Source organism: Molossus molossus, unplaced genomic scaffold, assembly GCF_014108415.1.
Source record: "Molossus molossus isolate mMolMol1 unplaced genomic scaffold, mMolMol1.p scaffold_m16_p_3, whole genome shotgun sequence".
Lineage (NCBI taxonomy): Eukaryota > Metazoa > Chordata > Mammalia > Chiroptera > Molossidae > Molossus > Molossus molossus.
Window position 1 is genome coordinate 92,628,574 of NW_023425366.1, and position 11,475 is coordinate 92,640,048.

At 43.0% G+C, this 11,475-nt stretch overlaps 1 pseudogene; it reads left to right on the forward strand.

Annotated features, from left to right (window-relative positions):
- Positions 1 to 2,621: 2,621 nt before the first annotated feature.
- Positions 2,622 to 10,718, forward strand: LOC118642079 (annotated as a pseudogene).
- Positions 10,719 to 11,475: the final 757 nt, after the last annotated feature.

Sequence of the window (11,475 nt, forward strand, 5' to 3'; positions counted from 1 at the left end):
GACAAAGATGGAGGCACCATCTCCCTGATTTAAACTATATTAGAAAGCTATAGTAATCCAAACAGTATGGTAATGGCATAAAAACAAACACATAGCTCATGGGAAGAAAAAGCCAAGAAATAGACTACTGTATACATGGTAAATTAATTTATGACAAAGGAGCCATGAATATACAATAAAGAAAGGACAGTCTCGCCCTGGCCGGTTTGGCTCAGCGGTTAGAGCATCGGCCTGCGGTCCTGAGAGACCCAGGTTCGGTTCCCGCTAAGGGCGCGTGCCTCGGTTGCAGTTTGTCCCCGGCCCTGGTTGGTCGTGCGGGTGGCAGCCACTCGATGTGTCCCTTCATGTCGATGTCTCTCTCTCTCTCTTCCTCTCTCTCCCTCCCGCTCTGTCTGAACAAAAAATGGAAAAAATGTCCTTGGGTGAGGATAAAAAAAAGAAAGGACAGTCTCTTCAATGAATGGTGCTGGGAAAATTAACAGCCACATGCAATAGAATGAAAGTGTACACCACCATCTTACACCATACACAAAAACCAACTCAAAAATGGGTTAAAGACTTGTATGTAAGACCTGAAACCATTAAACTCCTAAAAAATAATACATGGGTGGAAAGCTCCTTGACATCAGTCTTGCAGATTTTTAGGATCTGATACCAAAAGCAAAGGCAATCAAGCAAAAATAAACAAGTGGGACTACATCAAACTAAAAAGTTTCTGCACAGCAAAGGAAATTATCAACGAAATGAAAAGGCAATCTACTAAGTGGGAGAAAAGAAGAAAATATTTATAAATAATATATCTGCCCTGGCCAGTGTGGCTCAGTTGGTTGAGCATTGTCCCATGCACTGAGAGGTCACTGGTTCGATTCCTGGTCAGGGCACATGCCCGGGTTGCAGGCTTGATCCCCAGTAGGTTGCAGGAGGCGGCCTATGAATGTTACCCTCTCACATGATGTTTCTCTCTCCCCACTCCTTTCCTCTCTCTCTAAAATCAATAATAAAAGCATATTTAATAATAATAATAATATATCTGATAAGCAGTTAATATCCAAGATATATAAAGAACTCATACAACTCAATACAAAAAATAAACAACCTGATTTTTAAAATGGGCAGAAGATCTGAATAGACATTTTTTTCTAAAGAAAACATATGATGGCCAACAGGTAATAAAAAGATGCTCAATACGCTCAATTAATATTTGACAAAGGTGGCAAGAGCATACAGTGGAGTAAAGACAGCCTCTTTAATAAATGGTGTTGGAAAAATTGGTCAGCTACATGCAAAAAAATGAAACTAGACCATCAACTTACACCATACACAAAAATAAACTCAAAATGGATAAAAGACTTAAATGTGACCCGTGAATCCATAAAAATTCTAGAAGAAAATGTAGGCAACAAAATTTCAGACATCATACGGAGCAGAATTTTCACTGATACATCACCTAAGGCAACAGAAATAAAGGAGAAAATGAACACATGGGACTACATCAAACTAAAAAGCTTCTGCACAGCAAAAGAAACAATCATCAAAATGGAAAGGCAACCCACTGTATGGGAGAACATCATTGCCAATGATGTATCAGATAAGGGGTTAATCTCCAATATATATAGAGTGCTCATACAACTCCACAAAAGGAAGACAAAGAACCCAATTAAAAAATGGGCAGAGGAGCTGAATAGACACCTCTCCAAACAGGACATACAAATGGCCAAAAGACATATGAAGAAATGCTCAACATCACTAATCATCAGAGAGATGCAAATTAAAACAACAATGAGGTATCACCTCACACCTGTCAGAATGGCCGCCATCAACAAATCATCAAACAACAAGTGTTGGCGAGGGTGTGGAGAAAAGGGGACTCTAATACACTGCTGGTGGGAATGCAGACTGGTGCAGCCAATATGGAAAACAATATGGTGCTACCTCAAAAAATTAAAAATTGAACTTCCATTTGACCCAGTGATCCCACTGCTGGGAATATACCCTAAGAAGCCTGAAACACCAATCAGGAAGAATATATGTACCCCCATGTTCATAGCAGCACTATTTACAATAGCTAAGATCTGGAAACAGCCCAAGTGTCCACCAGTAGACGAATGGATAAAAAAGCTGTGGTACATATACACAATGGAGTACTATGCAGCGGTAAGAAAGAAAGATCTCTTATCCTTTGAGACGACATGGAGGGACCTGGAAAGTATTATCCTAAGTGAAAGAAGCCAAGCAGAAAAAGACAAATACCACATGATCTCACTTATATACGGAATATAATGAACATAACAGTCTGAGGAATACAGTAGACCCAGACACATGGAAGTAGGGCACAGACTGACATCCCTCAGAAGAGGGGATGGGGGGTGGAGGGGTGGGAAGAGATAAACCACAGAACTTATATGCATGTATGCATGACCAATAGACATGGACAACTAAGCCGGGGACAGGTGGAGGGGGGGGTGGGGTGGGGGGTGCCAATGGGTTAAAAAGGTAAAATATCTGTAACAAAAAAATAAATAAAAATTCATAAAATAAAAAAATAAAAGATGCTCAGCGTCACTAATAATCAGGGAAATGCAAATCAAAACCACCTGAGCTATAACTTCACCTCTGTTCGAATGGCTATTATCGAAAAGAAGAGATGTAAGGAGTCTTGGCGAGGACGTGGAGAACAGAAAACCTCTGTGCACTGTTGGTGTGAAAGTAAGTTGGTGCAGTCACTATGGAAAACAGTTTGGAGGTTCCTCAAATTCCACTTCTGAGAATGTATCTGAAGAAAATGAAAACACTAACTTGAAAAGATATAAGGACCCCGTGTAAATGGGGCATTGCAGCATGATTTATAACAGCCAAGAGATGGAACAAACTTGAGTGGCTGTCAGCAGATGACTGGATTGACACACAAGTGAATATTATTCAGCCATAAAAAGAAATGAAGTCTTGCCATTTGCAACAACAAGGATAGACCTTGAGGGCATTATGCTAAGTGAAATAAGTCAGCCAGAGAAAGCCAAATGCCATATGATCTCACTTATATGCAGCTTCATAAAAAAAAAAAAAAAACTCATGGATGCAGAGAACATACTGGTGATTGTCATAGGCAAGGGGTAGGGGAATGGGTAAAATAAATATCATGAGAATGTAATATACAGCATGGTGACTATAGTTAATAATACTGTATTGCATATTTGAAAGTTGCTAAGAGAATAGATCTTAAAAGTACCAATTTTAAGAAAAAAAAACAGACATCCAGTCAAGATGGCGGCGTAGGTAAATGCGGTATCACGTCCTCCCACAACCATATCAAAGTTACAACTAAACTACAGAACAACCATCATTCAAAACCATCTGAAATCAAGCTGAATGGAAGTCCTACAACTACGGAATTAAAGCAGCAGCCACATCCAGACTGGTAGGAGGGGGAAGGGGGGATGGGCTGGTCCCACACCCACGTGTGGCAGATAAAAATCAGGAGGACACCTCGGCTGGGAAGGTCCTTCCTGAGGACTGAGCGGTCCCCATCCCACATCAGACACCCCGCTCAGGGTTCCAGTGCTAGGAAGAGAATCCCCATAACTTCTGGCTGGAAAAACCAGCCGGAACTGAGGCTCAGGGAAGCTGAAGCGGCTGGAGCCCCAGGCAGCTCCTTAAAGGGCCCGCGCGAACTTACCAGACTCTCTCCCTCTAAGCTTGGAGGGGAGGCAGCTCCAGGGGCACCAGAGACATCCAGGGAAGAACTGAGCTGTTTAGCACTGGAGTGAGGGCTGGAAAGGGGGCCTTCTCCGTGACAAATGTGCTGTCAAAGGCCTTTGTTCCTTTGGTGAGCCCTTCCCTGGGGCGGCAGACAGCTGCCATATCTGGGACTCCAGCAACCTGGCTCACACTGGTAGCCCTGCCCTGGTGACTCCCTGAGGCCCCGCCCCACCCAACTTTCAGGCCCACCCAAGCTGTTGCCAGTTGCTTAACCATAGGATTGGCCTGTCTTGGATCCTGCTTCAGGTTTTCCTAAATCCTTTCAAACAAGCAGCATCTGGTCTCAGATAGCCCCATACCTCTCGTTAAGTAATACACAAAAAAACCCACAGAGGCAGCCAAAATGAGAAGACAACGAAACAGGTCCCAAATGAAAGAACAAAACAAAACCCCAAGAAAAGAACTAAGCGAGATGGAGATAAGCAACCTAACAGACGCTGAGTTCAAAATACTGCTTATAAGGATGCTCAATGAACCTAGTGAGGGCCTCAAGAGCATAAAAAAGGACCAGTCAGAAATGATAGATGCACAGTCAGAAACGAAGGAGGCATTAACTGAAATAAAGAATAATTTACACAGATTCAATAGTAGAGTATGTAAATCCAAGAAGCAAGCCATTGATTTGGAATATAAGAAAGCAAAAAACGCCCAACCAGAACAGCAAAAAGAAAAAAGAATCCAAAAAAATGAGGATAGTGTAAGGAGCCTCTGGGACAACTTCAAGCATGCCAACATTCACATCTTGGGGTGCCAGAAGGAGAAGAGAAAGAACAAGAAACTGAAAACCTTTTGAAACAATAATGGCAGAAAACTTTCCTAACTTGGTGAAGGAAACAGACATACAAGTCCAGGAAGCACAGAGAGTCCCAAACAAGATGAACCCCAAGAGGCTCACACCAAGACACATCATCATCAAAATGCAAAAAGTTCAAGACAAAGAGAGAATCTTAACAGCAGCAAGAGAAAAGCAGTTAGTTACCTACAAGAAAGTTCCCATAAGGCTGTCATCTGCTTTCTCAAAGGAAACTTTGCAGGCCAGAAGGGAGTGGCAAGAAATATTCAGAGTGATGAAAAGCAAGAACCTACAACCAAGATTATTCTATCCTGCAAAGCTGTCATTTAGAATCGATAGCCATATAAAGAGTTTCTCAGACAAGAAAAAGTTAAAGGAGTTCATCACCACCCAACTGTTATTATATGAAATGATGAAGGGTCTTTTTGAAGAAAAAGATAAAATGTATGAACAAACAAAATGGCAATGAATACATATCTATCGACAATGGAATCTACAAACAAAATGAACAGGTAGAACAGAAACATTCTCATAGTTTCAGAGAACATTTTGTTGGTTGCCAGATGGGAGGGGGTTGGGGGAATGGGTGAAAAAGGTGAAGGGATTAAGAAGTACAAATTCCTTGCTAGACTGACAAACCTCAAAGGGAAAGGGGTTGGGGGGTGGGAAGAAATAAACCAAAGAACTTATGTGCATAACCAATGGACACAGACAATAGTGTGGGAAAGGTGGGAGGGGAGACGGGAGTGGGGAGGAGGGGGAAAAATAAGAACGTCTGTAATACATTCAACAATAAAGTTTAAAAAAAAAAAGAGTGTAACATGGACTGGCTTCCTCCTGCACACCCCCTACATTACTTCTATTTGTATCTCTCCTTGTTTCAGAAAGAAATGAAAGGAAAGGGAAAAAAAAAAGTTTTAACTATGTGTGATGACCAGTGTTAACCAAACTTATTGTGATGATCATTCTGCAATTTATACAAATGTTGAATCATTATGCTGTACCCCTGAAACTATATATATAATATTATATGTCAATTATACCTCAATTTTAAAAAGAAAAAAATTATTTTCAGCTAAACTTGCTAAGTGAAATTCTTTTGTGTCTGCTTTTCATCTCATGAGTGGCTGTTATAGGCTTAATTCTGTCTTCTAGGGATGGGTATTTCCTCAAAGAATATTTTAAAAAGCAGCAAAGAGATATGTTCAATGGCATGATGACCAGTGGAAAAAAAATATGACTGCAAAATTATCTGACAACTTCTAGGTAAAAATATTCACCCACATGGACAAATCCCTGGAAGGGAATACAAAGTAATGAAAATACTTGTTGTGTTAAAGTGATGAAATTGTGAACCACAGGATGGTTTTCTTTTAATATTGCTATTATTTGACAAATGAAGATACTTTTTTTAATGTAAGCCTTTTTTTAATTTGAAAAAAACAAACCCAGGGACCTGACTGTTGTCACTTTACTTCTTATAGTTTCTCTTCTTTTTATGTTTCTAACCACTTTATATGGTCTTTCTCTTCTCTTCTCTTTTCCGCTCTTCTCTTCTCTTCGCTCTTCTCTCTCTCTCTCTCTCTCTCTCTCTCTCTCTCTCTCACACACACACACACACACACACACACACACACACACACACACCATCCACCATAACAATGATCCCAGTAGTGGCATAAAAAGTGGGAAGGGAAGACAGCCCTTGCTTCCCATAGACTACTATCTCAATAGGTCTTGGTGAAAACAATGTAGCCCATTTTCCTTAAGTCTTTAAAATTTCTGCCAGAAAGTCTTACTTTCACTGTTGTTTCTGAAATAGACCTTGATTCTAAAAAGCCTTCTGATGCACACTGTGAGGGAGCCACCCAGGGCAGCATGCCTCCCTCTGTCTTGCCACCATTGCACCAATTGGGGGCATGTTAGCATGCCTCCTTCTGTCTCTAAACAGCCACAATTGTGTATTTTCACAATGCTGCCTGTTCTGTTTCTGATTGTCCCTAAGCTATATGTGCATGAATAATTTCAGCTGTATATTCATTCTTTTCTCCCCATCTGAGAACAGGGTGACAGAACAGGCAATAATCTCTGGACCCAAGCAGCGCAGGCTCTCACCCTCATTCTTGGGCGCTAGCCAGGAAGTGATCCCATCTCCCCTTTATTCTTTCCCTATTTAAAGATTATGACTGTAAACTATTCCTTCTTCTCTGCACACATATGGGCCACAGTAGGAAGTAACAAAAACCTTCCCCAGTACTAAACTGGGGATTGCTGCCCCAGGGTAAACACTACTCTAGTGAGAGTCCAGTCCAAGACAGTAGGATAGGAGAGAAATGGGTTTATTAGCTGTCAAAAGGAAAGTTTGTGTAGTTTTGTCTAACCAGCATCATCCTAACATCATTCCAATTTGTTTTATTTCTAACGTTTAACACCTTTATTGATGTATAATTTATATACAGTAAACTACACGTTTAAAGTGTACAATTTAAAGTGTACATAAGTATATACTTGTGAAAAACATCACAATCAAGATAATAAAATATCCATCACTCCCAAAAGTAATCTCTTTGCAATTCCTCTCTTGTGCCTCTCACTGCATCACCCCCAGCCCCAACCAATCACAGATCTGCTTTCTGTCTCTCTCTGTTGGTTTTAATTTTCTAGAATTTTATATAAATGGAACCATACAACATATACTTTCTCTCTCCTGCTCTCTCTTTTTTGGGTCTAGATTCTCTCATTAAGAACAATTATTTTAATATTTATCTACTTTTTGCATGTTTCAATATTCCATTCCTTTTTATTGCCAAATAGTATTCCAGTGTGTGTGTGTGTGTGTGTGTGTGTGTGTATCACAAATTGTTTATTCCTCAGCCTGTAAACAGACATTTGGGGTGTTTCTAGTTTTTATTTATTATAAATAAAGCTGCCATAAACATTCCTGTATAAACCTCTATATGGACATACACTGTCATTTCTCTTGGGTAAACACCTCAGAATGGAATGGCTGTCTTATGGAAGGTACACATGTTAAGAAACTGCCAAACTGTTTTTCCAAAATGTACTATTTAACATTCCCACCAATGGTGTATGAGAATACCAGTTCCTCTACATCCTCACCAACCCTTGATATGATCTCTTTGAAATTTTCCAGAGAGTTTCTAAAGCAGCTGTGTTTTGGTATCTAACTGTAGCTCTGATGTGCCTTTCTCTAATGACTGTTAATGTTGACCATATTTTCATACGCTATTTGACATTATCTGTATATCTTCTTTGGTGAAGGGTCTGTTCAAAGCTTTTGCCCATTTTTATTGGACTATTTTTATTATTGAGCTTTAGAGTTCATTATATATTATGCATAAAAGTCTTTTATCAGGTATGTAATGTGTAAATATTTTCTCCCAGACTGTGGCTTGGCTTTTCATTCTCTTTATGTCTTTCAAAGAGAAGTTCTCTCCTCTCTGGTGCTCTGCTCTGCAAACTTTAGCTACCTAGGCTCACTCCCAACTCCACTTCTGTAGCTCATGTCTGTCTAGGTCCCTTCCTTGCACCACAACCTGAACACTCCAGGCAGGCATGGAGGATGGGGGCAATCATAGGGCTCACCCCCATTGTTTCCCTTCTCGCAGGTGTGACCTGTTTTTCATTACCTGATTTCCAATGCCTTGAAAACCATCATTCAGCCCTGGCCAGTTTGGCTCAGCAGTTAGAGCGTTAGACTGCGGTCCAGAGAGACCCGGGTTCGGTTCCCACTAAGGGCATGTACCTTGGTTGCAGTTTGTCCCCGGCTCTGGTTGGGTTGTGGGTGGCAGCCACTCGATGTGTCCCTTGCACATCAATGTCTCTCTCTCTCTCTCTCTCCCACTCTATCTGAACAAAAAAAAAAAAAAATTGAAAAATGTCCTCGGGTGAGGATTAAAAAAAAAAACCAAAGAAAACCATTGTTTATATATATTTTGTCTGGATTTTTTTCATTGTTTCAGGTGTTTAAAAAATAAAAATAAAAAGCAACTGGATGCCCTGGCCGGTTTGGCTCAGCGGTTGGAGCATTGGCCTGTGGGCCAGAGAGTCCCAGGTTCGGTTCCCACTAGGGGTACGTACCAAAAAAAAAGCAACTGGAGACCAGCCACGAACGTTCCCTGAGCAGACAAAAACCTGTTTAGTCATACAAGCAAAGCTTAATTGAGCTTATTTTGCAAGACGAATTTGACCTGGGTCATTTCTTGTTTATGCCTCTGGAAATTATAAGCAAAACCTGAACTGCTTCCAAGGTTGATACGAGGTAACCACTGACCAATTCCCCATCATTAAAAAAAAAAACCTCTAATATTATAGCCAATCACAGTGAAGAGTAAATAGTCACAGCCTTCTCCCTGCTGGACAACAATAAGCCCCGGGGTTCATTCCAAGTTTGATTTCTGTGCTCCTAGTTTGGGAACTTTTTGGTGTGCACATGATAAACTAATCATTACTTTAGTGATTCATTTTTTTTGTTTTTGTTTTTGTTTTTGTTTTCTTCAGCTATGGCTGAACTTTTGACACAGGTCAAATCAAATCTAGTCCCTGTTTGTCCATCTTGGGTGAAAATGGAAGTCCCACACCAGAGAACATTTGACATCAAGAATGGTGAACCAACAGAAAAATTAACTTGGTGACCGGAGAGGGAAATAGCACCAAGGCAGTGTGGACGTAGCAAAGCCAGGTTTGGGGACACGAGAGACGTGGTTGAAACTATGAAGGCTGGAAGCCCAGGAGAGGCTCCATGGAGCTGAAACAGCTCTGAGGAAGGGGGCATGACCAGGCTGGGTCTGTACATGGGAAAGCTGCACTTGGTGTTCAGCTGCTGCTAAGGAATAAACGGCCATTCCCAAGGTGAAGAAGAGGCGAGAATAAGGTGACACTGGAACAGGAGAATTTCCAGTTCTCCAGAGCAAGCAGGAAGGAGCAATCCCTTCCTCCTTTCCAGCCTCACGGGCTCTCGCTGGTACCCTGTGTTAGCAGAATCCAACGGGAGACGCTGGCAACAGAAATATGGCTAGGAGAATCTCAACATCAGCATCACAAAGCGGGGTCCAGAAGGGAGGGCTTGGACTAAGACGTAATAGCTTAGTAAGTGGCTAGTATCCACTCACTGTCCACTCAGCAGCCATACACACCTCTCTATACATATTTGAACTCTCAGACAAGAAGCACAACTGTTTCCGTCTAACGAGACGCAACTACACTTCGTACAAAGGAAGACGTCCTCATCCTTACCTGAAAGTGATGAGCTGCCAAGTCCCGACAGTCACCACGTCCATCTCTGCCACAGCGACCTCTGCGCGCGGCTGGAGACCCGGCCGGCACTCGCCGCAACCTCTCCCGCCTCCTCCGGAGTTCCCAGCATTCCCCGCGCGCGCAGGTGTTTGCCAGGTGTCTGGCCTCGGTGATCAAGGAGCCCGCCAGGGGGCTGAGGCCTTGCTTTTCTTCCCTGTGCGCGTCCTGGCGCTCAACAGCAGCCCCCAACTCAAGGAGCTCGTTCAGGACAGGGAGGTGACAGGGTCCCCGAGGGGTCTAGGGACTTGCACATCCTGCCACCCCCTCGGATCCCCACACTGCCCAGCGAGGTCTGGTTGCCCAGCCTCTCCCCACGGAGAGAGGAGGCCTGGAGGAGCTGGAGGAGCAGGAGGAGGCCCCACGGCCCAGCCCTGCCCAGGAGGCCCTGGATCTCCTCTGCAAATGTGGGAGCACCAGGGAGGCGTCCAGTTTCCCTGCTGGAGACCCCTCCCCGCTCCGAGGCCCAGCTCGCCCTCGTAACCCCTTCTCCAAGGAAGAAGGTGCTGGCCCGGGTCTCACCAACGCAGGCGAGCTGGCAGCGATACAGGCAGAGTCCAAAAGGCTGGACCGGGAACCTTGGAACCAGAGGGACAGAGGAGGAAGAGGAGGACAAGAGGAAGGAGGACCTGCCCCTGCCTGTCTAAGCCAAGCCACAGAGCTCATCGCCGGGCCCTGCGGGAGAAGGCAGGCACCACCCTGGACTCTGCAGGGCTACCCAGACGCATGCGCAGCTGCTTCGGGACGTTCCCAGTGACCTAGCTCCTGCCTGCGGGCACGGTGTGAAGAAGGCAGCAGAGTACGTGAAGGGGCAGGCGAAATCCTGCACCTGCCCGGGTCCAAACTCCTACCCTGAGAAGGAGGGGACCCTGCCCCAGGACCCTGCCTCCAGACCTGCCAGGCACCCACTTCTGCTCTCCCGGTACCTGGCCTTATCGCTTGGTCTTGTAATCCAGGGACCATTTCTGGATGTAACTGGACCAAGAATGGGGAAAATAATGAATTCAAAACCCCCTTTTAAAAAATTAATCGCCCTGGCTGGTTTGGCTCAGCGGTTGGAGTGTCGGCCTGCGGACCAGAGAGTCCCGGGTTCGATTCCCGCTAGGGGCAAAAATAAATAATAAAAAATAATTATTATTAATTAATAAAAAATAAAATTTGGTCACAGTACCATCTAAACCATTCTTTTCCCTAATAACTAAATTGTAAAGTTAGCCTCCAACAAAACTTGTATAAAATATTAAAGGGAAAGAAGGGAGAAAAGAAAATTATTGCTGACAAACATTTATAATATACATACCATACTATGTGTGAACACATGCGAAGCGAGAAGGAAATATGGATAGCTGCCCTAGTCTTCATTTCTGTAACTAATCACAAAGATACGTTTATAACCTTCTCCACTGCCCATTTTATCTTTTCTTTGCCCTCAAAAAAAAAAAAAAAAAATCCAGCTGGCCACGATTCTGAGGTGAGATGACCCAAATTTCTATCCCTTAGAGGGTCTGAATTCTCAGGCCTTTTCTTTTTCTCTCTCTCGTTCTGTCTTTCTTTAAAAAAAAAAAAAAAATCCTCACCAGAGGATATTTTTTCATTTATCCTCAGACAGAGTG